Here is a 23,475-nt window from a genome sequence, read left to right on the forward strand (position 1 = left end):
ATGTGGCCCCCAACATGGCCTCTGAGTGTCTTCATCTTCCTGTTCTCATACCCTGAGTACTCCCTGTCTGCATTAGATGAGGCTTTCCTGTGTATCTAGTGGGACATTGTGTGAGTCAAGACTAGGTTATAAAAGACATTGTGGTTTCTGCCTTTCACTTTCTCAGATCATTTGATCTGGGGAAAACCAGCTGCTATGTCATAAGGTCACTCAAGAAACCCTGCAGAGAGGTCTTTCTGGAGAGGAACTGAGGCTTTCTCCAACAGCCAAGGACAAACTGTGGCCTTCTGTTCATGGTCATGAAATTGAACCAGCTTGGAGGTGACTCTCAGCCCTAGTCAAGACTTTAGATGACTGCAGGCCCAGCTGACATCTTGACTGCCAACCATGAGAGGCCTCAAGTAGGAACCACCCTGCTAAGCTGCCCACAAATTCCCAACCCAAAGAAACAGAAAATAAATATTTGTTGTTTTAAGTCACTAAGTTTTGGGGTATTTGTTATGCAGCCTAAGTAATGAATACATGCCCCTTGACTTTTGGATTATATTCACCACCTTGAAATACCTGAGGGGAGCTACCGATTGACTGAATGTAAGTCATGGTCCATGCCCTGCTTCCTGGGGGCTAGTGGAATGGAGCAAGGACTGCTTTGCCTCTTGAGGAGAGGTGGACACTGCCTCACACTAACACTATGCACATAGGGAAGTTTCCCAACTGGAAAGATAGAGTTTAGACAGTCAAAAGATAGAAGTATCTACTATCCCTTTGTATCTGAATTGTTGCAATGTCTCTATTCTTCTAATCAGAAGTGTCAGGATGTCCTTCTTCCTCTTCCCTTCTTTCTTGTCCCCAGCAGAGATGCATCCTTCCTTTCTTCAAAGCTAAACTTGAGTTCCCTTCACTGGTCTCGTCTTCCACTCAGTAGTTACCTCCGTTCCAGCTCACATCTTTTAATGTTTTCTGTGTGTCAAACATGTCAGTTCTCTGGTTCTGGGTTATCTCCTCTCATTTTTCTTCCCCCGTAGGAATAGTCTCTGGTTCAGGAAATTTTTAAACATCCTTCCCTAGTGAACCACGGTGAGTGCAGCCAACTTGATAAGGAAGGTATGGGGTGGGGAATGGGTATGGAATGCCCGAATGACCACAAAGCCAGTGTTCATATGCTCTGCGGGGATGGAAACCATGTTCGTGGTCAGGCTGATGGCATATTTCTTGCAGGTGCCTGCCCGTTCCCATCATTGCAATTTTGAATGGTCAACTTTGTGAAGAAAGGTTTTGGAAGCACAGATGGGGTTACTATAGTCATCCTATTCTCACAGACTAGAAAATCACTACATTGCAAACTTATTGAGAGGAAGAACAGTGATTTGTTGTCATTATGTCACAATGCCTAGCACAATGCCTCAAACATAGACCATGGTCAAAAATATGTATGTTGAACGAATAATTGAGTGAAATGGTAAATGGATAGAAGGTGGAGTTACTCTGTCACCCATGCATGTACGATGGAGATTTTTTTCCCCCCAAACAGCCCCTTGAAAGGGGTGAGAATAAAATCTAACCCTGGGGAAGGGAAGTGTTGTGATCATCAGAAACTGCCTTGACTGAGATCTGAGTAGGGGGTAGTCCCAGAATCAGAGACTCACTGAGATCAAGATTTTCTGATCTGGACTCTGGGAGGATTTATAATCTTTTCACAGTGGCCCAAGAATTGACACAGAGTCCTTCACTAGAGCATCCCTGCATGACAGAGACAAGGCTGGGGCAACAGAGGAGAAACTGACAGTAAAGGCTATACGCACCCCCCAATTCCGTTGGCTTGTAATGAATGTGAAGGAAGCATCATTGGCTTGTAATTAATGTGAAGGAAGGGCAAGGGCCAGTCTGGCTCCAGGGACAAGGACAACCCCAGCTTCTGGTTCACTACAGGATATCTTTCTGCCTCCATGCAGCACAGACCATCTCCAATCTGTGCTCATACCAGGAACACAGGTTTGGGGCCCTGACTCTGAAGACTCAAGCTCGGGTATGAGATTGAGACAGAGACTGAGGTTTCTGAGTCCCATCCCCCGAATGCTAGTTCCTGTCTAACCTGTCTCTTCTCTGTGATTGACTCCAGGGTCATCTTGTTCAGGGGAAACCATTTCATCCACAAAGGGGTGGTCTTTCAGGCACCAACACATAAGAGTCAACACAGCAATTGTGGCATTCCTAGGAGTGAGCAACATTTTGACACTGGGAGTCCTTCTGTGATGAGGAAGGGCAGCAGGGCCAGAAAGGACTTGAGCCTAGAAGTAGGGAATAGAACTGGGCATCATCTGAAGTTACTTCCCTCCTTCTCTTTATTTACTTGCCTTTTTCTATTCTTTGTCTCTTTTCCCTTGCACATCTCACATGTACTGAAATTGTTATCATAGGAACTCCATCTACAGAGGTAGGAATGCTGGCAGGGGGTGTTTGTGGAGGGCATCTGTTCATAATTAACTATGTGGCAACACTGTCAGTCTTTCTCCCTTCATTTCGTTGTTTACCCCTTCTTCCTCTTTATCCATTTCTTAATGCCTTATGTTTGGGCTTCCATCTCTCCCACTCTATCAGGAATGTCATCAGAAATCTACCCGACACGCAGGATGCCCTCTCTAGTTCTCTGCTCCCCTTCTGTCTTTACAACATTAATACTAATCCTTCTCTGCCCTGGCTTCTGTGACAACAGCTCCTCTGGCATTTCTGATCATTGCTTTGGGGGGCTCTTCACCTGCTCCTTCTGTCTTTCTATGCCTTCAAGGCAGGCGTTCTCTGAAGTTCAGTTTTCAGTGATCTCATCCTTTCTTACTTCCTCTCTCCAAAGTCCATCCACACCAACTGTTTTATCACTCTATATAGCTGATTCCTAAATCGCTGTAGCCTAGATTCTCTCCCAAATGTTAGACCCACATTTCTGCAATCCAACGGACATCGCTACATGGATCAGTTTGCAAAACACCAAGTCATTCAGTGAACATGGCGGGGGAGAAGGAGATAGGGCAAGAGAATAAGCAATAGACAGCAAGAGGTTATGAAGGACCATGCATACCTCCATCAGACTTCAGTTATGGATCACAGAATTCACTCTGTGTAACAGGAAAGATTTTAATACAGGGAATTGCATACTGCAAAATTATTAGAAGGAATAACTGTCAACTCTCAGAAGCACTCAGCTACTGGCATGATCAGGAAAGCTGCCCTCCCCCCACCCCCACCCAGTGCAGAAAGCTGTCAAATCAGGAAATATCTCCTCAATTAGGAAGCTGCTGACTCTAGAAAACTTCACCTCTACTTGATCAGCACCCCAAACAGAATGCTTTGTACCCTGTCTTTCTTCCTGTTGGACTCAGTTCTGAAACAGAGGCTCACATGAGCTTATATGATTTATAGAATCTAAGACATATTCAGAGCTCCACCTGCAAGAGATCCTGAGAAATGTTATTATTTGATTTCCAACCTCTGCCTTCTAAAACGTGTTGGGATAAATACTGAGCAAGCCAGTCAGTGGTCCCTGCCATGTTGTGTGCACTAGGCAGAGCTCTTTCTATTGCAAGTGGCAGGAATCCAACTTTATCTCACTTGCATTCAAAAAGAAACATCATTGGCTTGTAATGAATGTGAAGGAAGGGCAAGGGCCAGTCTGGCTCCAGGGACAAGTGACACTGAGAATCTCTCTTCTCTCTCCACCTGCTACTTCTGCTTTTCTTTCTATGTTAGTTCCATTCTCCCCACTGAAGAACTTTCTCCACGAGCCTGGAGAGGTGGCCACAGGGCTCCTAGACGCTCTTCTTTTACCGCTTCACGATTACAGAGGAAGAGGCTTGCTTTTCTTGGTTCTAATTGTAAAAGTATCCAGAGAGACCCTCATTTATGCAACTTAAGTTTAAAAGGCCGTCCCTTTTAAAACCTCATTTTAGAGACAGATGAAAACCAGCTTCCAAAAAGGAGGGACTGACAGCTTGGTAATAGCCACTAGAGAAAGAATATGAGGTCAGAAGACTGTCCCAATTTGTGTGCCCTACACTCTGACACAGCTTTTTTCCCCTCAAATCTGAACATGATAGAGAACTAATGCAGAACCTTAAGCCGTTAAGTGGCGCAATGGAATGATAATATTTTGGTCCAATTGCTAAAGGGACTGAATGAAATAATGAATGTATATGACAATATGGTACACAGCACACAGTAGGTGCTTGCCTTGATTTATATTCCCCCAGAAGCTTCTTCTTTTGTTTTTTGGTTTTTTTTTTTTTTTTTTTGAAATAAAGATTCAAGTGCAAGTCATTTACTTGGGAGGTGCAAGGAATACCAGTAGTAGAGTGGAGAAAGGGGAGCAGACAGTGAAGGCTGAGTTATTAAGCTACTACCACAGTAGTTGACCAAAGCTTAACCCCATGAGGAAACTCAGAAGTGGTACAAAATGCATGCCTCAGAATTATCCCACCTGAGGGGCAAGGGAACTAGGGTATGTAGATATCACTTCTGGGAGTCATTGGCTGAGGGGTGCTTCCGTGGGGTTATTCCTCTGCACTGCTCTCCTGCTACACATATGGGCAGAGTGGTCTTCTGTGGTTCTAGCCTGAGCACCAAAGTTCCAAGGGGCACAGGAGAGTCTGCAGTGCTTAATATGTGTGAGCTCCTCCCCAGGCTCCTCTACCCTGGTCATCGGTTTAAAAGTCCCTTGAGTGTAGGAACCCCATCTTACATATTCTCAAATCCTCCACAGAAGCTGGCACAATCTCTTACACATAGTCATGGTCAACAACTATGTATTCTTGGCTTAATTAATGGCATTGCAGGATAGCTTTATCCTGGTGATCTTTTGGTATTGCTTCTGTAAATCTTGGATTTCTGGGACAGAATAAATTTTGTGTCATTATATTCTATCCTTAAGTATATCATAGAACATGATCTGATTTTTATACTTTTGTAATACTTCTCATGCAATTGTATTCATAAATAAATTGTAAAAGCCTGCCAAGTTTATGCTACAGGTCCTGTGGGGTGTGTGTGTGTGTGTGTGTGTGTGTATTTTTTTAATCTCTATAAGAAGTAAATTGGAGGAATTTGGAGACTCCTGGCATGTAGATTCTTATGCGCTTCCTTGTCTGACTCAGCAGAGTCATTGGCAGCAATAATAACCTGCTCCCTGTGCAGTCAGCTTGTCCAGTTCTTGATTCAAGGAGAACCAACATTAATGTTGTATTGAGAACTCCCTTCCTCCAGGGGTAAAGAGAGGCAGGAAAGGTTTGATATAAATCTGTTGCCTTCTGTTTTTCAGGTCAGAGCACCTGGGTTCAACAAAGAATGTTCAGAGCCCCAGGTGCTGAATAAGCAACCAGCTCTAGATTCCTCTTTCATATCACCATGCACGGGCACAGTTTCCTCCCAAGTGCCTTGTCTTGGACCCCAACTCTGATCCCAGCTCAGTAATCTTGAACCCGAATCCTAGTCACCAAGTTTTCACCCAATATCTACCCTAACTCAGACAGAATCCATGTCACTATTAATTGCTTCCCCCAGAATCATCCCCGCCTAGAAGCCACTGGCACTGTGCTTACCTGTTCTTTCAAATTGGTCAGATTCCTTAAATGTTGATGATGGAGTTTATTGTATCCCCTTACAATTGGGTGGTCACAGCCAGTGTTGGTTTGTCCCCTCAACCCTCAACTCTTGTCAGCGTTGGCAAGAATCCCATTCACCATCTCCTCCATTCTCCTTGTATTAATCTTCCAGCATGCTTGGAGACAGGGTCACCAGTGTAGGCATTTAGAACATTGTTAAAGTGGGTTATTTTAGTTGACATTGCCTAGATTTGGGATTCTACCTTGCTTTTCTTGTCTTTAGACCACTAGATACTGATGCTGTCTTTCTGCATCCTTTCAGATGGGAAAATCCAAGAGATGGGATTTGAAAATGAGCATCCAGCACTGGGTTGTTTAAAATAACTGGCACGAATGCCTTGTTCATACCATGGAGTATCCAGACCAGTGTTCACTTCCAAATTCCTCTACTGTGCCCTTTATGTCTTCCTTGGTGTATCAATTACCGAAGAATGCCACCTCCATTTGGGATTGCTGGCTAGGTGACAAAGAGAAGATAGAGCTATTTTTGTAACTTATTTTTCAGGCGAAAAATGTTTTGATAAAATATTGACAAATGGTCAACCTTGCTCCCTGTGGGACCCTCCTGTTGCTCAGAGTTTCTGACTTTGCCTTTCTTCTTACCTCTTCCCTTGAAACTTGCTTTTCCCTCCCTCCCTCTTGCGTTTCCTTTCTCTTTTCTTCACTCCTCCTCTCCTTCTCTTTCTTCTTTCTTTTTTCTTCTTTTAGGAGGCAAAGCATGGCTTCACTGTTTGCTTTCTTGAGCACTTAGTACCTATCAGACGTTCTCTTTAAGTTCCTTTACTCTAGGTATGAGCTACAATACAATCCTTAACTATTTTCAGAGACGTTGGGCTACCTTGGTACTTTCCTTTATTTCCTAAAGGCTGCTGGTATTTCTTGAAAAGCTTCCTAAGCATCAAACGACATCTACAAAGGCCCAGAAATTGTTGATTCAAGTAGATTCTTTGCAAAGTCACTATCATAGTCTCCAGAGCCTTGGTCAATAAATAGCAAATCCAGGAGACCTAAATAATCATTTCTAAGATTGTACACTTGGTCTTGAAACAGTCCCAGCCAGTGTCTTACTCAGAGCCTGGAAAGGGAGAAGGGGAGGAAGAGTTACAAAATTTCCATTTAAATTGAGAATCTTTCCCCTGGAAACCCAGAGGCCTCTCTGCTGGCCTCCTGCTGTTTGCTTCCTTTTATGCATCCTATTCGGAGGATGGCATGATTGTTCCCTAAACATATTACTGCAGCTCTTCCGGCAGATTCTCTCTTCTAGGAATGTCACAAATGAATTACCATACGGTGTTGGCATGGGGCCTCAGCCAGCAGGAGCCAATTATTTAAAAAATTTCCAAGCAAATCAGATCAGTGTTTCGCAAGTTACTGGCCAAGAATCTTCAGAAAGTCGTGTGGCGTCCCTTTGCCACAATATGCGTTGCTGACCTAAATGCGTACAAACCTCATCGTCTCTAAGTCCACACCCCAAGCCCTGTGGGTTTTGTTAGGGACACCAGCTCACAATCATTTGCAGAAATCTAACGAGATAACTTCACTTATCAAAACTGTAAATGGATGTTTGATGAGATCAGATCATTACGTTTTCTTAATTAGACAGCACAGACTCCCCCTTGCCAGATGGATTGAGCCGCACCTATTTGTGACACAACTTCATCACACTTTGCCTTGCTGTCAGGGCCGTGTTTCAGGGAGGAAATATGTTCCCTTGGCTAGATTAAACATACGCCATCCAAATCTGGCATCTCCTTCCATAAGAAAGAGACTTTGCTGAATTGGAACATGTAAGAATGTATGTCATGGCTAAAATACATTAGCAATCAGCAAATGGGGAGATTCTGCCATGTCTGACTTGAATCCTTAACGAAATCATTTATTTATGGAAAGAATGGACTCTGCTTTTATTAGTTAGCATATCAAATGGGTATTCAAAAATATTTAGCCTGAGGGATGAAAGAGTACGCACAAAATCAATGTGTCACAGGGCCAATTTTTTGTTGTTTATGTTTCTTTGAACTGTCAGGCTGCCTGGAGATGGTTCTGCCTCTGACGACAGGTGCTTCAGAGCAGCAAGGGATTTATGTCACTTAGACAACAACTTCAGGACTTTATGTCTCTTTCCATCAGGCGCTAAATTCTTTGTGGTAAAGTTTTATTCTGTTTATTTTTATTCTGCTATCAAGAGAAGTAGGGCTCTCTGTAGTCACTGATATCCATATACTGTAGAACTTTTACTAACTGGAAAGTACAGGTTCATTTAAACATTGAGTACCCAATAGAAAAGCATGTTTTAAAAGTCATAATGAGAACATCTGAGAAATTTGAGTGTCTACTTTTGTCTAAACAGAGCTGTTTTCTTTGATCTTTTTATTACATTGTAACAGGGTCTAGAATATATTATTATCATTTCTCAGAATTATCACTGTAGGAGATCAATCTGAATTGTTGTGATCTTTGGGCACACATCTGTGATTATGGACCACCATATTGAGAGGGATTTTGTTGTTATTGTTGTTGTTTGTTTCTACTTCCCCTTTTCTCCTACAGGAGAAAAATATGCTCCTATTCACTGAGATACTAATTTAGAATATTTTCAGTTATTTCCCAGCCTATGAGTAGAAATGCATCATATTAACAATAAAACTTAAACTTTAATAGTCACCATATATTTGTATATAAAGTACATGAATAGATATGTAGTTTCCTGCCTCCAGGTGTTTCTGGAAATTCTGCCGAGGTTGCCTTAAAGGCATCAAGGCTTGGTCCTCGTTGTTCCTTGCTGTCATACCAGCCTGGCAAGGACTCCTGAGCTGCTGATAAGAGTGGTTCCCTGCCTGACTGTTCACGCCATGGCTTCTTGTTGCAGAACCCTGTGCTCTTAATGCTGCAGAGTTGCACATCTGTCACTGCCACCTCTGAGTAGATCACTCTTAAGGGACCTTGGTCAGTACCACTTTTATGAAGGAAAGAGGGTGATATGATTTGGCTCTGTGCCCTCACCAAAATCTCATCTTTAATTGTAATAATCCACATGTGTCATGGAAGGGACTCGGTGCGAGGTAATTGAATCCTGGGGGTGGGTTTTTCCTGTGCTGTTCTCATGATAGTGAGTAAGTCTCATGAGATCTGATTGTTTTATAAAGAGGAGTTCCCCTGCACAAGCTCTCTCTCTTGCCTGCCACCATGTAGGATGTCCCTTTGCTCTTCCTTTGCCTTCTGCCATGATACCTCTTTCCTTTATAAATTACCCAGTCTCAGGTATGTCTTTATTAGCAGTGTGAGAACAGACTAATACAGAATATTACTTTTCTCTACACTTTTCTCAAGCAAGGGCTTTGGTGGTGGGAGGCAGGGTTGAGCACAGGGTTATTGCTTGGACCCCTGTTGTTAGGGCTCATGGACACAGCTGTCTTCTTGTCCTTGAGCCTTTTCATTGCTGTGCAGTGCAAGCCATTGCTGTTCATCTCATTGAACTGGGATGAATTATCTTTGCTCCACCCTGAGATCGCCCTGCAGGAGATTCACAGAAGGCAGAGGATACCCTGGGTGCTCATAGTGCCATGGCTGCTCCATAGTCTATAAGGAGGTGAACTGTTACACTCAATGGAGAGGGTGCTGCAATTCAGACCAACAGTGTGTCCCAGCTGGGTGGCTCAGATCCCAAAGTGTTACCAAGTTCTGTGAATAAGTCCTTTCAGTTCACACACACTGCCCCCTTTCTCCTTCAGGGCACACACAGAATCATGGTGGCTGGGCTGGGCTGGCTTCCCATGACAGCTGCAAGTTGCATCTGGAGCCATCAGTCCCCTCCTTCTTTCAGTTCTGAAGCTGTGTCTGATTGACTGTGACAGCCCCTCTCTCATGGTCCCCTCATCCCTCCCTGCATCTCACTTCTGTTGGGAATTCCCAAAGGTAAGCATTGGATATCTCTGATGATGTCTTACCTACTTTGGGTAGGGTTCCAATTGTTATTTCCAAGAAACTCTTTAAACCCCATTTGAATCAAATGACAGGAGAAGAGAAAAAGCATTAATTAACTCTGCATGTCTGACATATTGAGAATCATCTCTGCTCCTAGCAGGATCCTCACAGACCAAGGTTTTCTGTTGCCTTCTTTCACCTTATAGAAAGAATCTTATGTTTCACAGCCTGCCTTTTCAATTTTTTTTTTTTTTAAATAAGGGACCTCAGAGTGGTACAAATTATATGTATTTTTATACTTTTTTATATTTTAATCTTTTAAGTAGTTTTACTTAGGTATAATGGATATATAATAGATTGCACATTTAAAGTGAGTATACGATTTGATAAGTTTTGACATATGTATATACTCATAAAACCAGAGCCACAAATCAAGATGATAAATATATTCATCATCCCTCCAAAATTACCTCTGTGCACCTTTAACTCTTTTTCTTTATCTGGCTTCTTTCACTCAGTGTAATTATTTGAAATCCATCCATGTCATTGTGTGTGTTAAGAGTTCATTCCTTATTGTTACTAATATTTCAATGTGTAGATATACTGCAGCTTGTTTATCCAGTTACATGTTGATGGATATTTGGATTGTTTCCAATTCTTAACCACTACAAATAAAACTGCTATGAATCTTCATGTACAAGCCTTTGTGTGAACATATGTTTTCATTTAACTTGGGTAAATTCTTAGGTGTGAAATGGCTGGGTCATATTATGGTAAGCATATATTTAATTTTTTAAAAAACTGCCAAACTTTTTTCTAAAGTACCATTTTACACCCCTACCAGCAGTGACTGAAAATTTCTGTCCCTCCACATCCTCACCAGCTTTTGGTATAATCAGTCTTTTTAGTTTTAGTCATTCTAATATGTGTATAGTGCCTGTTGTTGTTTTAATGTGCATTTCTCTAGTCTAATGATGTGGAGCATCTTTTTGTATACATATTTGATAATCATGTGTCTTCTTTAATGAAGTGTGTATTTGACTTGTTTGCCCATTAAATAAATTGCTTAACATTTCTTACTCAATTTTGGGAGATCTTTACATATTCTGGATACAAGTCCTTTGTTAGATACATGTTTTGCAAATATTTTCTTCCAGTCTGTGGCTTGTCCTTTCGTTCTCTTTACTCAACTGGCTATTTGTTTGAAAATGGGATCTTGTAAGGTTAAACCAGACTATTAGTTATGTTTAGTTTTTGTTCACCTTCTTCCATTCTTTCATGGGGCATATACCAATCAAAATGCATACACTTCGTTTTTATGAACACATTATATAGGGATAACAATTGATGACAATTAATATCAGGGGAACCACCCCTGATAATTCAACATAGATTCTTTTCTATTTTCTGTAAGTGTCGGCCAGTCTGAGAAATAAAGTGAAAGAGTACAAAAGAGAGAAATTTTAAAGCTGGGTGTCCGGGGGAGACATCACATTTTGGCAGGTTCCATGATGCCCCCCAAGTTGCAAAACTAGCAAGTTTTTATCAGTGATTTTCAAATGGAAGGGAGTGTACGAATAGGGTGTGGGTCACAGAGATCACATGTTTCACAAGGCAATAAAATATCACAAGGCAAATGGTGGCAGAGCACCAGGGTAAAATTAAAATTGCTAATGAAGTTTTGGCCACTCACTGTCATTGGTAACATGTTATCAGGAGACAGGGTTTGAGAGCAGACAACTGGTCTGACTAAAATTTACTAGGCGGGAATTTCCTCATCCTAATAGGCCTGGGAGCACTACGGGAGACTAGGGCTTATTTCATCCCTTATCTGCAACTGTATAAGACACATTCCCAGAGCGGTCATTTTAGAGACCTCCCCCTAGAAATGCAGTCTCTTTCTCAGGGCTGCTCCTCGCTGAGAAAAAGAATTCAGTGATATTTCTCCTATTCGCTTTTGTAAGAAGATAAATATGGCTCTGTTCCGCCCAGCTCTCAGGCAGTCAGACCTGATGGTTATCTCCCTTATTCCGTGAATATCACTATTATCCTGTTCTTTTGTCAAGGTGCCCAGATTTCATCTTGTTTAAACACACATGCTTTACGAACAATTTGTGCAGTTAACGCAATCATCACAGGGTCCTGAGGCAACATATATCCTCTGCTTACAAAGATGACAAGATTAAGAGATTAAAGTAAAGACAGGCTTAGGAAATCACAAGAGTATTAATTTGGGGAACTAATAAATGTCTATGAAATATTCACAATTTATGTTCTTCTGCCATGGCTTCAGCCGGTCCCTCCATTCAGGGTCCCTGACTTCCCGTAACAAATTAATTCCAAATTAAAACAACTGAGTTATTCTGCTGGGATTAGCACTGGAGGAGAGCATTGTACACAATTCTGGAGCCTCACACAGTTTTTAAATAATTTTTTAGGTCAATGAACTATTTTGAGTCAATTTTTTAAAATGGTGCAAGGTATGAATTGAAGTTTATCTTTTTGCAGGGGGAACATATAGGTAAGTAATTACTTCAGCATCTTTTGTTGAAAAGGCTAAAATATTTTCATCTTTTGTTGAAAGTCCTTTCTCCGCTGAATTGTCTTTGCACCTTTTTTGAAAGTCAGGTGTCCATATACATGTGAATTTGTTCTGAATTATCTATTCATTTTCATTTTTCTATTGTCCATCTTGGCATAAATACTAAAGTGTCTAGATTACGGTAGATTAGTAATAAGGTTTTAAATAAGGTGGCATTCATTATCTCACTCTCTGTCTCTTTATTCACGTTGTTCTGGGTATTGTAGGTCCTTGCATTTCCTTAAGATTTTTAGAACCAGCTCATTGGGATTTCATCAGAATTGAATTATCAATTTGCTGAAAACTAACATCATAAAAATATTAAGTTGTTCGACCCATAAACGGGATATTATCTCTCGGTATATTTAGGTCTTTAATTTCTCTCAATATTGTATTATAGTTTTTAATGAATAGGTATTGATGTCACTAGTTACATTTACATCTAAATATTTAATATTCTTGTACTATTGCAAAGGATATTTTGTAAGACATTTAATTAGCTCTAGTTTCATATTCCATTGTATTTTCTAAATAAAGAACCATATCATCTGCAAATAAAAACTGTATTACCTCTTCCTTTCCAACATGGGTGTTTTAATTTCTTTTTCTTCTCATATTGCAATGGCTAGAACTTCTAGAACAATGTTGAATAGAAGTGCCAAGAGCAAATAACCATGCCATGCTCCTAATTTTATGAATGTAAGCACCCAGTATTTCTCCACTAAGTGTGATATTAGCTGTAGGTTTTTCATAGATGCCATTATGGATTGAAGAAGTTCTCTGATTTTTGCCAGTTTGCTAAGAATTTTTTTTGTTGTTGTTACCATGAATGGATGTTGAATTTTGTCAATTACTACATCGATTGAAGTGATCACATGAGTTTTTTCTTTATGAGTTAATATGTTAAATCATATTTATTTAAAATGTTAAACCAACTTTTCATCCCTGGGACAAAACTCACTTGGTCATGATGTATTATTTTTTATATGTTGTTGAATTCAGTTTGCTGAAGTTTTCTTTAGAATTTTTGTGTTAATGTTCACAAGGAAGTTTGGTCTGTAGTTTTCTTTTTTTGTAATGTCTTTGTCTAGTTTTGGAATCAGGGTGTTGCTGCCTTCACAGAATGAGTTGGGAGATAGAATTTCCTCCTATTCCATTTTCTGAAAGTATTTGGTACAATTCATAGATAAAGCCATCTGGGTCTGAAATTTTATTTATTGAAAGGAATTTTATTTAACTGCAAATTAATTTTCTTCAATAGATATAGCACTAATCAGGCTACTTCTCATTCAGTGATCTTTAGTAGTTTGTGTCTTTCAAGGAAATTATTGATTTCTTATAAGTTGTTGAATTTATGGGCATAACATTGCCCTCATTATCATTTTAATATCTGTAGGATATATAAAAATGCCATTTCTCTTATTTCTGATATTGCTAATTTGGTTCTTCACTCTTTGTTTCCTGATTAGTCTGGTTAGAAGTTTCATTAAATTTCTCTATTGGTTTCCCTGATTTCTCATTCCTTGACTTCCACTCGGATATAGTTTGGATATTTGTCCCCACCCAAATCTCATGTTGAAATGTAATTCTGAGTGCTGGAGGTGGTGAAATGGGCCTGGTGGGAGGTGTTTGGATCATAGGGGCAGATCCTTCATGAATGGCTTGGGCCATCCTCCTGGTGATAAGTGAGCTCTTGCTCTGAGTTCACATGAGACCTGTTGTGCAAAAAGTATGTGGCACCTCCCCCATCCTTCCTTGCTCTTGCCTTCACTATGTGATGTTCCAGCTCCCCCTTTGCCTTCTGCCATGATTATAAGCTTCCTGAGGCCTCATCAGAAGCCAAGCAGAAGCCCAGCAGTGTACTTCCTGCACATTCTGCAGAACCATGAGCCCATTAAATCTCTTTTCTTTATAAATTACCCAGTCACAGGTATTTCCTTGTAGCAACACAAGAACAGCCTAATATGCGTTCTGATATTTATTATTTCTTTTCTTCTGTTTAATATGAGTTTAATTTGCTCTTCTTGTTCTAATTTCTTAAGACAAAAAGTAAGACCCATTAATTTGAGCCTTCGTCTATTTTATAATATAGGCATTGAGTGCTGTAAATTTCACTCAAGTACCGCTTTAGCTGTGTCCCCCAAATTTGATTTGTGTTTTTCTTTTCATTCAGTTCAAAATACCTTTTATTTCTTTTTATTTCCTCTTTGACTTAATATGTCATTTAGTTTCCAAATATTTGGGAATTTTCTCAATATCTTTCTGTTACTGATTTTGAATTTAATTCCACTGTAGTCAAAGAACCTTGAAATCTTTAAAATTCTAAATATATCAAGACTTGCTTAATGGCCCAGATTTTGATCTACGTTAGTAAGTGTTCTGTATTTTCCTGAAGAGGTTGTGTATTGTATTGTTGCTGAGTGGAATGTTCTATCAATGTCAGTTGGGTCAAGTTGGTTAATGGTGTTGTTCAAGTCTTCTATACTCTTGGTTGTTTTATTCATTATTGAGAGATTGGTATTAAAATCTCTGATTGTAATTATGGACTAGTTTATTTAGTTCCTTGTAGTTCTATCATTTTTTGGTTTTACACATTTTGAAACCATATTGTTAAGTGCATAAGCATTTAGGATTATTATGCCTTCTTGATGAATTATTCTCTTTACAATTACAAAATGACCTTCTTTATTGTTGGTAGTATTTTTTGCCCTGATATCTAATACTAATATAACCACAACACTTTCTTTTGATTAGTGTAAGCATTGATGGCATTAATTAGTGTTGATCAGTAGTACATTTTCCCATCGTTTTACTTTTACTCTTTTTGTGTTTAAAGTGTCTTTGTTGTAGGCAGCATATAGTTGAGCTTTGCTTTTATATGTAATATAATAATCTTTCCCTTTTAATTGGCATGTTTAGACCAAGAGTTGGAAATTTTTTCTGTAAAGGACCAGAGAGTAAATATTTTAGTCTTTGTAGACCAAGTCTATATGATCTTTACCTTTTCCAGCTCCTCCTACCTCTTCTTCCCTCCTCCTTCTCCTTTCTCTTCCTTCTCCTCCTTCTTAATGGCTCATTAAAAATGGCAAGACCATTCTTAGTCAAGGGCCATATAAAATCAGGCTACGGGCCAGATTTGGCCCATAGAGCTTAGTTTGCTGACCCTTGGTTTATACCACTTATATTTAATGTGATTGTATTGTTAGGTTTAAAAATATATCATCTTGTTATTTTTTCTCCTCGTGCCATCTTGGTTTTTTGTTGTTGCTGTTCCCTTTCTCTACTTTTTATGTCTTCTTTTGGATTAATTGGGGTTTTTTTTGTAATTCTATTCTATCTCACTTTTGGCTCACTAGCTGTGTCATTGTTTTGTTACATTACTGCTTGTTTTAAGGTTCATAATACATATCTTTAATCACATTCTATCTTCAAATGATATTATACAGTGTCATTGTATATAATATATAAGTATTAGACTTATATACTTAGATTTTTCCCCGCTCATTCTTTGTGATGATGGTGCCATTCATTTTAATTTTACACGTTGTAAATCCCATATCATTATTATGATTTTGGTTTAAGCAATCGATTATTTGTTAAAGATACTTAAATAATAAGAAAAAAATCTTATATATTTACTTATGTATATACCATTTCCAATGGCCTTCTTTCTTTTGTATAGATCAAGATTTCTATCTAGTTTCATTTTCTTTTGCCTTAAAGGACTTCCTTCCTTTAACATTTCTTGTAGTACAAATCTGCTGCTGATATATTCTTTCAGCTTTGTACATCTGAAAAAGTGTTTATTTTGCTTTTTTTTTTTTTTTGAAACACTTTTCCTGAATATAAAATTTTAGGTGATAGTTTTTCTTTTGCAGCTTTAAAGATGCTGCTCCACTCTCTTCTGCCTTGAATTAATTCCAATGAGAAACCTGCTGTCATCTTTGTCTTTGTTTCTTTGTGCATAAAGTGTCTCCCTTGACCTCACCCATGGATTGCTTTAAAGACTTTCTGTTAGTACTGGTTTTGTCCAATTTGATTATGATTGTCTTTGATGTAAATTTCTTCATGTTTATTGTGCTCAGGGTTTATTGAGCTTCTTATCTTTGTGGGTCTATAGTCGTCAAATTCAGAAAAAATTTGGTAGTTATTTCTTCAAATATTTTTTCTTCTTTCTTCATCTTTCAGGGACTCCATTTAAATAAATATTAGACTGCTTGAACTTGTCCCATAACTTAATTTTATACAATTCCTTTTTCTCTGTGCATTTCATTTTGAATTGTGTCTTTGCTAAATTGTTTACTAATTTTTCTCCTGCAAAGTTTAATATACTGTTTATCTCATCTAATGTAGTTTTATTTTAGACATCATAATTTTCATCTCTAGAAGTTCATTTTGATCTTTTTAATATTTCCCACATCTCTATTTAAACTTTTTGAACATATGGAAATAATTTATAAGAACTGTTTCACTGTTTAACATTCTTTTCTGCTAGTCTAACATCTTTGTCTTTTCTGAGTTGGTTTTAATTAACTGGATTTTTTTTCATTATGAGACATATTTTTATGCTTCTTTGAATGTCTATCAGTTTTTAATTGGATGCCAGACATGAAGTAACTTGTTGGGTGCTGGCTAGATATTTATCTATGAATTCATATAAATATTCTGGAGCTTTTTTCCAGGACAAAATTCAGATGCTTGAAAAATACTTTGATTCTTTTCAGTCTTGGTTTTACGATTTATTAGGCAGCACTAGAGCAGCCTTTAGTTTAGGACAAATTTTGCTAATTCTGGTCTTTCATACTCCATCTTGGACAGAAACAAAAGTCTTTTTGACAAGTTTTTAATTTTAGAAAACCTATTAAAAGCCTAAAAGAAAATTGTACCACCTAAGGTGCCAGCATCAGGAGTCAACCCTGTTTAGGTTAGTATTTCATTCCTCTTAGTTTTCTGGATAACATTACTGTCCTCTAATATTTTCTTTATCTAATAAATAGATACATTCATAAATAGTGATCTACATTCTTACTCTTTTACAGAATTTTACCTTCTCCTTTCTTTTAGTTCACATTATTTATATATATAAAACATATAAGATACATATATATTCATATATGTATAATTTTGCATTTTCTCTGATCTGCAATATTTGGTAAGGGGGGGGCTTAAGCAGTATTTTAAGTGATAAGATTTTAAGTTGACCTATGTCCATATGTTCCAGTTTCTATTGCCTATAACAAATTAAATCTAAATGATTTTTAAAAAAATACTTTACTATGTTCACGGATCACACAAGCTGTGAATTCATATGGAGTACAATAGTGTTGGTTTAGCTCTCTTTCATGATGTCTGGCACCTATGCTGGGACATCTCACTGGCTAGGGGCTAGAATCATCTGGAGATATCTTCACTTACATATCCAGTAGTCTATGCTAGCTGTAATCTGCAACCTTATATGGGGCAGTCAACCTGAGCATGTACATACAGTTTCTCCCTAAGACCTGGACTTTCTCACAGTGGTTTCAGGGCAGTTGGACTTCTTATATCATGACCAGGGCTCCAAAAGCAAGTGTTCCAGTATACAAAGCTGAAACTTTATCACTTTTTATCACCCAGCCTTGGAAGACGTATGCCATTATTTCTCCTTTACCCTATTTGCTAAAGCAGTTGCAAGCCCACCTGGATCCAAGGGAAAGGATGGAGGCACTGCTTCTTGATAGAATACTAGCAAGATTACATTGCAGAAGTGCATGTGAGATGTGAGATATTGTTGCAGTTGTCTTTGAAAAATATTATCTGCTACAGTCTGCCTCTGATCACAAAAAAAAGCACATCCACTTTCACATGTAAAACTCAGTCACTCTCCCCATGCCCTTCAAAGTCTCATCCCACTGTGACATCAGTTCGAAGTCCAAGATCTTGTCAACTAAGTTTTGTTCAGTTGACCTTAGGGCTTCTCTGGTGCAACTTTTCTAGTATAGTTCTTGCTGTAAAGATACATGAATTAAAGTGACAAGTTATGTGCCTCTCATTCATGGACACATGCAGGTGAGAAAGGCATATGATAATCAGTATAATATTCCTATTCTAAAAGAGAAATGAAAGGCACACAGCAGTCACTGATCCATCCCAATTCAAAAATTCAGCCAAGCACATGTCAGTTTCTTAGGTAGGGCTCAGTCCTGCTCCCTGGAGTTGTCCTCCATGACTCTTGGCTTCTTTTTCCACAAAAAAATACCCACGTTTGCAACAACGTAGCCTTCTCAGCCAGCTTTCTCTCCATAAGAGCTCAGGGATTCAAAGACCTCTGTTTACTTTCTGTTTTCTGTGCCCCTTTCTGTCCAAACTGGTACAATTCTGTTAAATATTTTTGGGATTCCTGTGTTAATTATCTTTTTCCACACTTTTTAAAGTTAAACCCCACCCTCACAAATCTCTTTGAGATTAACCCTTCTTTACCTTGAGATTTCTGTAAGACAAGCCCCTTAAGAATCTTAGAAACCATATTGTTTAACAGAGGAGGTTTGCAAGAAATTCCTTTAAGATACTTAGAAGGGGCTGGGTGCGGTGGCTCACGCCTGTAATCCTAGCACTTTGGGAGGCTGAGGCAGGCAGATCACCCGAGGCGGGAGTTTGAGACCAGCTTGACCAACATGGAGAAACACCATCTCTATTAAAAATGCAAAATTAGCCAGGTGTGGTGGCGCATGCCTGTAAGCCTAGCTACTCAGGAGGCTGAGGGAGAATAGTTTGAACCCGGGAGGTTGAGGTTGCTGTAAGCCAAGATTGCGCCATTGCATTCTAGCCTGGGCAACAAGAGTGAAACTCTGTCTCAAAAAAAAAAAAAAAAAATACTTAGAAAGCCTTTTGTCTATTTGAAAAAGTCTATGTAGCATAAGCTTATATAATTCTGAGGCCCTAATAAGGAGTTTTAAAGCCATGCTCTTGGCTTCATGTTTACTCTGAGATAGTTTTATATTTTAGCACCCTGGATTTGATCTTCACCTTGAGGCCATTTTGGCTTTTGAACATTTTTTGCTATGAGAGAATGCCTTTCTCTTTCCTGTAAATTTTTATTTAAAAGGCAATAGTTCCTTTTTTGGCTCATCTATATGTATCTTATTTTACAGGCCTAAAATAACTCAGTGGGCACTTTGATATTTTGCTTGAAAATCCTCTTAGCCAAATCCACCAGCTCATTGGGTTTATTTTTATTTTTCATGTCATTGCAAAAAACAATTACACTGCAAGGAACATTACAAAAAAACAATGTTGCCAAACTTTCTGCCACTATATAACAAGGGATATCTTTTTCCCCAGTCTTGTCTTTGAGCCTTCATCAATCACTATCTCCTCAAGGCTGTCTCATCTCTGCTGGTCAAAGTAATCAAAACTCTGCCCAGATTCACAGTGAAGAGAGTGGCAAATCTTGCTGGGGGTGCGGTAAGGTCACACTGTAGAAGGGCAAGTAGGACAGGAGGTATTGCTGCAGCCAGCGTTGGCAAATACAATCTGGCACCTTACATATAAAAAATTCAGTACTTATGGGCAAGTGAGATTTATCACAAGATGCAAAAAGCCCACAAGAAGACACTATTGTGGGATAAGACTAGAGAAAGCTACTCCAGGTTGAGAGCAAAGATGCATGATTGAACTTGTCCCTTTTGTATCTTCTAAGAATATTCTTGCTGCTTGTTATAAGATAGAGTTGTTATGGTGAGGGCAGAGGAAGAATACTGAAAGGAAATGGCCAAGAGTAGAAGGCATCCCAATGTCCCAGAGTTTCTAAGATAATGTAAGCTAAAATGGCCTTTGCTTTTCTCTTTATTATGCTATACCTTAAGGAGTTCACACCTATTAAATAAGTGGTCCTGCAGTAATAAAGCAGTTCAGTGAAGACTTTAAAAAATCATCCCACGTTTGGCTACTTATTCCATTTTCATATTCCAATGCTTTCTTTATTCATATTTAATGAGGATCAACATTGTTCCTCTTACTGCAGCTCTTTAAAATATGGGCTTGACCTAAATTAGCTCAAAATGATGGGCAGAGATAAATATGTTAACAAATATTTTATATATATATCTGGATAATTTCTAGGAAAAATATTTTTTAAAAAAACAGCTAAGGGAAGAATAGAAAAGTGAAGAAAGATTTAATTGTAGGGGGAGTGGCTGGAGTATTACTGACAGAGTTAATTCATGAAAAGTAAAATTTAATTTCCAGGTAGAGAAGTAGTAGACCATGTAAATAGTATTTCTGGAAGAAGGAATAACAATTGCAGAAGCATAAAGTCATGAAAGCACATAGCTTGTTTTAGAAAGAATGAGAAATTTAGCATGGCTGAGCCCTAGGGGTCTTAACGGAAAGTAAGATGTGAGGCTGGACTGGAGAAAGTTGGAGCTAGATCGCAAATCCTCGTACATTACGTTAAGTAATTTAGTGTTTCTTTTATAGGCACTGAGAGACCAGTGAATGTCCTTAAATAGAAAGTGATGAGGAAGATGACACTGGTGGTAGTGTGACAGAAAGAAAAAGAAAAAACACTGGTGGCAGAAAGAACACTTAGGGAGTTGTCACAATAGTTCAGTAGAGAGAATAAGAAGCCCTGTGCTGAGACAGTGACAGTGGGGACTCTGGGAAAAGGTCAGGTGCAGAAGATTATGCTGAAGCTTATTCTGTAGCATGTGGAGACTGATTGGGTGGATGGTGTAGTGTCATCAAGGTTTCTAGCTTGGGAACTCGGTAGACGGTGATACCATTACTTGAAACAGAAAATATAGAGAGAGAAACAGATTTGCAGGAGTGCGGAGTAGAAACACAGAGTTCAGTTTTGCACCTGTTAGGTTTCGGGTGCTTCTGGAATATTAAAAAAAAGAGATGTCCAGAACACCATTGGAAATATGGGTCTGGAATTTGGGAGAGAGGTTGAAACTGAAGGTGAAATTGAAGTCATGGATGTTCTCATATTTTATATGATGCAAGTTTGGGGACTTGGGATTTGTCATTGTGCTAAAATAGAGCACGTCAACTATTGACAAGGCTTTGCTGAGTTTGAAATGCAGGAGCATTTAATAATTTCAAAATATCTAACATCTCTTCCTAGAGAACACTCAGAGAGGCCTTGGGGTCTGGCTCAGAAGAGGGGTCAGTTGATGACTGGTGAATTGAATCAGGGTTAAAGTCCAGTCCCTGGAGATCTGTCCCCATCTCAGTAGCTGATACATTATTTATTAAAAGTACTCCACTCACTTCTCAAGAAAAAAGAGGGCGTATAATAGAAGATATATACACATTAAGGAAGAGTAAGAAAATCCAGTTACAAATGAAGAAGATAATTATCCAGGACCTTCAACTAAGGATAAGACGTATCACAAAACATCACTGTGAGTTCACTGGTAGCCAGGGAAAGGAGGCCTAAAGCAAAGAATACCCATTTATCAGGAAGGACAGTCTGTTTCCCTAAAATTTAATTCAAGGAGAAACTCAAAACATCATATGAAGACCATCTTCAAAAAGATCTTAGAAAATACCAAATATTATTCTTAATATTGTTTCCTTGTTTAGACTAAGTTCATGATGTTAAATCCTATTTCTGTGTGGACATTTCTATGGATAGCCAATGTGATATTATATACCCTTAGCAAGGCCTCTCCTCTGCTTCCCCCACAGCAAGGCCAATCAGAGATGAGGAACTTTAGCTCCAGAGACAGTGTTCCTTAAAGACCAGGAGAAGGGAGAAAAAGCATTCTTAGATTGTGTTTAAGTGAAAGCTGAGAAAAAGCAATTTATGAGGCAACAGCCTATCCCCAACTCAGGAAGCAAAGTTCATGCCCCCAAACATTATCTGTGGCTTCGGGCTTCTTGCAGTTCTGTAGGAAAAAAGGGAAAATTGTGAGAGGATTCATTGCTTGATATAGAGCCGAGGAAAGGCCATTCCCAGCAAGACTTTGTCAGTACAAAGTCCCTGTGGGTCAGAGATTCTGACTAGCATGGGAAGCCAGAGCTCAGCAACACAGGTGTGTGCCAGCCACTCCTGGATTTTCATCCAGTTTCTAGGTCCTTACCAGAGGTAGTGGAGGCTTGGCTATGGAGAACAAGTAGAAATAGGCTTTGTCTCCTGAACCAACTCTGATTGGTGGTTGCTGCCTCAAACACTGTGCTGAGAGGGTTTGTGAGGCCCCACCTAGGCCCAATAGAAAAGTGTATCATTACCGAATAACAATGTCTGCCGTAGACATGGAATCAAAGTAATTAATGTACTGTAATTTATTCCTATAATTAATATTAATATAATTAATCAGCACTCACATATTAATGAACACAAATACAATTAATCGATATAATTAATATTATTTGCCATCTCTGGTTAACAATTGCATGTGGACTTTCCAGCTAGTACTGAATCGAGCACCGAGGACGGTTAACTTTGCCAGGGAGGAGCAGCAGAAAAGTGAAAGCTGTGACTAACCCTGGAATCCCTCCCCTCCAACTTCACTTGTACCTTCTGAGCCAGAGGGAAGAGATTGGGTGGCCTGAGTCTGTGCTATTAATTTGCCTGCTGGCTGTAACCCTACTGTGTGACCCTAAAGGGCTTATCTATTGCTCCAATATATATGTTTCCGGGTAAGACTTAAGATACGGGTTAAATCTTGGAGAACACTGGCAGGGTTTTACAAACAGCAACATTCTCAGTGGCCCCAGCAAGGTAAACAAATGAAACCCAACCAGGGTGTGGCAATGACAATAGGGAGGAGGCAACCTGAAAAGTGAGAATCTGGCCTAAAAGCCATCCAAAGCTACATTCTTGAAAAACAGGCTCTCTCTCTTTATCTCTCTCTCTCTCTCTCTCTCTCTGTGTGTGTGTGTGTTTGTGTGTGTGTGTGTGTGTGTGATGGGAATGGAAAGCCTGCACACACATCTGTAGCTGAAGTCAGCCCATTGGCAACCAAGTTGCTACATCTGCATGGAGGAATGAGTGGCTGGAGAATGTGTTGGCTCCATGTTTTGCTAACAAGATTGAGGTTCCTGGTGAGTGTAGCAAGCTCACATACTTGCTGGGGTTGATGAAGAGGAGCTCCATACATTTTGGCTTCCAAAGAAAGAGGAAGCAACGATGACGGCAGCTGTAAGCATGAAGTGGGATGCACTGTCATCTCCCCGGTGGAGGTTAGCTATGCAAGGTGGCAAAAGGCTCCAGAATGTTCAAAACTGAGCTAAGATTTTTTCAAAGAAACTATTTTGTATTTGTTCATAAGTTTAACCAGATTTCCAATGAAAATCCTAAGCGTTCTAACCACCTAGTGCAAGGGTGAGATGACA

The 23,475-nt window shown here is 39.3% G+C and overlaps 1 long non-coding RNA gene across 3 annotated transcripts in view; it reads left to right on the forward strand.

Moving 5' to 3' along the window:
- Window positions 1–9,457: 9,457 nt before the first annotated feature.
- LOC105493596 (uncharacterized) overlaps window positions 9,458–23,475 on the forward strand; it is a 122,606-nt gene continuing 108,588 nt past the window's right edge. For all 3 annotated transcript variants that reach the window (XR_011611071.1, XR_011611069.1, XR_011611070.1), the window contains exon 1: window positions 9,458–9,563. This is a non-coding gene — a long non-coding RNA (uncharacterized lncRNA). The remainder of the gene's footprint in view (window positions 9,564–23,475) is intronic.

This window comes from Macaca nemestrina, chromosome 12 (genome assembly GCF_043159975.1).
Source record: "Macaca nemestrina isolate mMacNem1 chromosome 12, mMacNem.hap1, whole genome shotgun sequence".
NCBI classification, from domain to species: domain Eukaryota; kingdom Metazoa; phylum Chordata; class Mammalia; order Primates; family Cercopithecidae; genus Macaca; species Macaca nemestrina.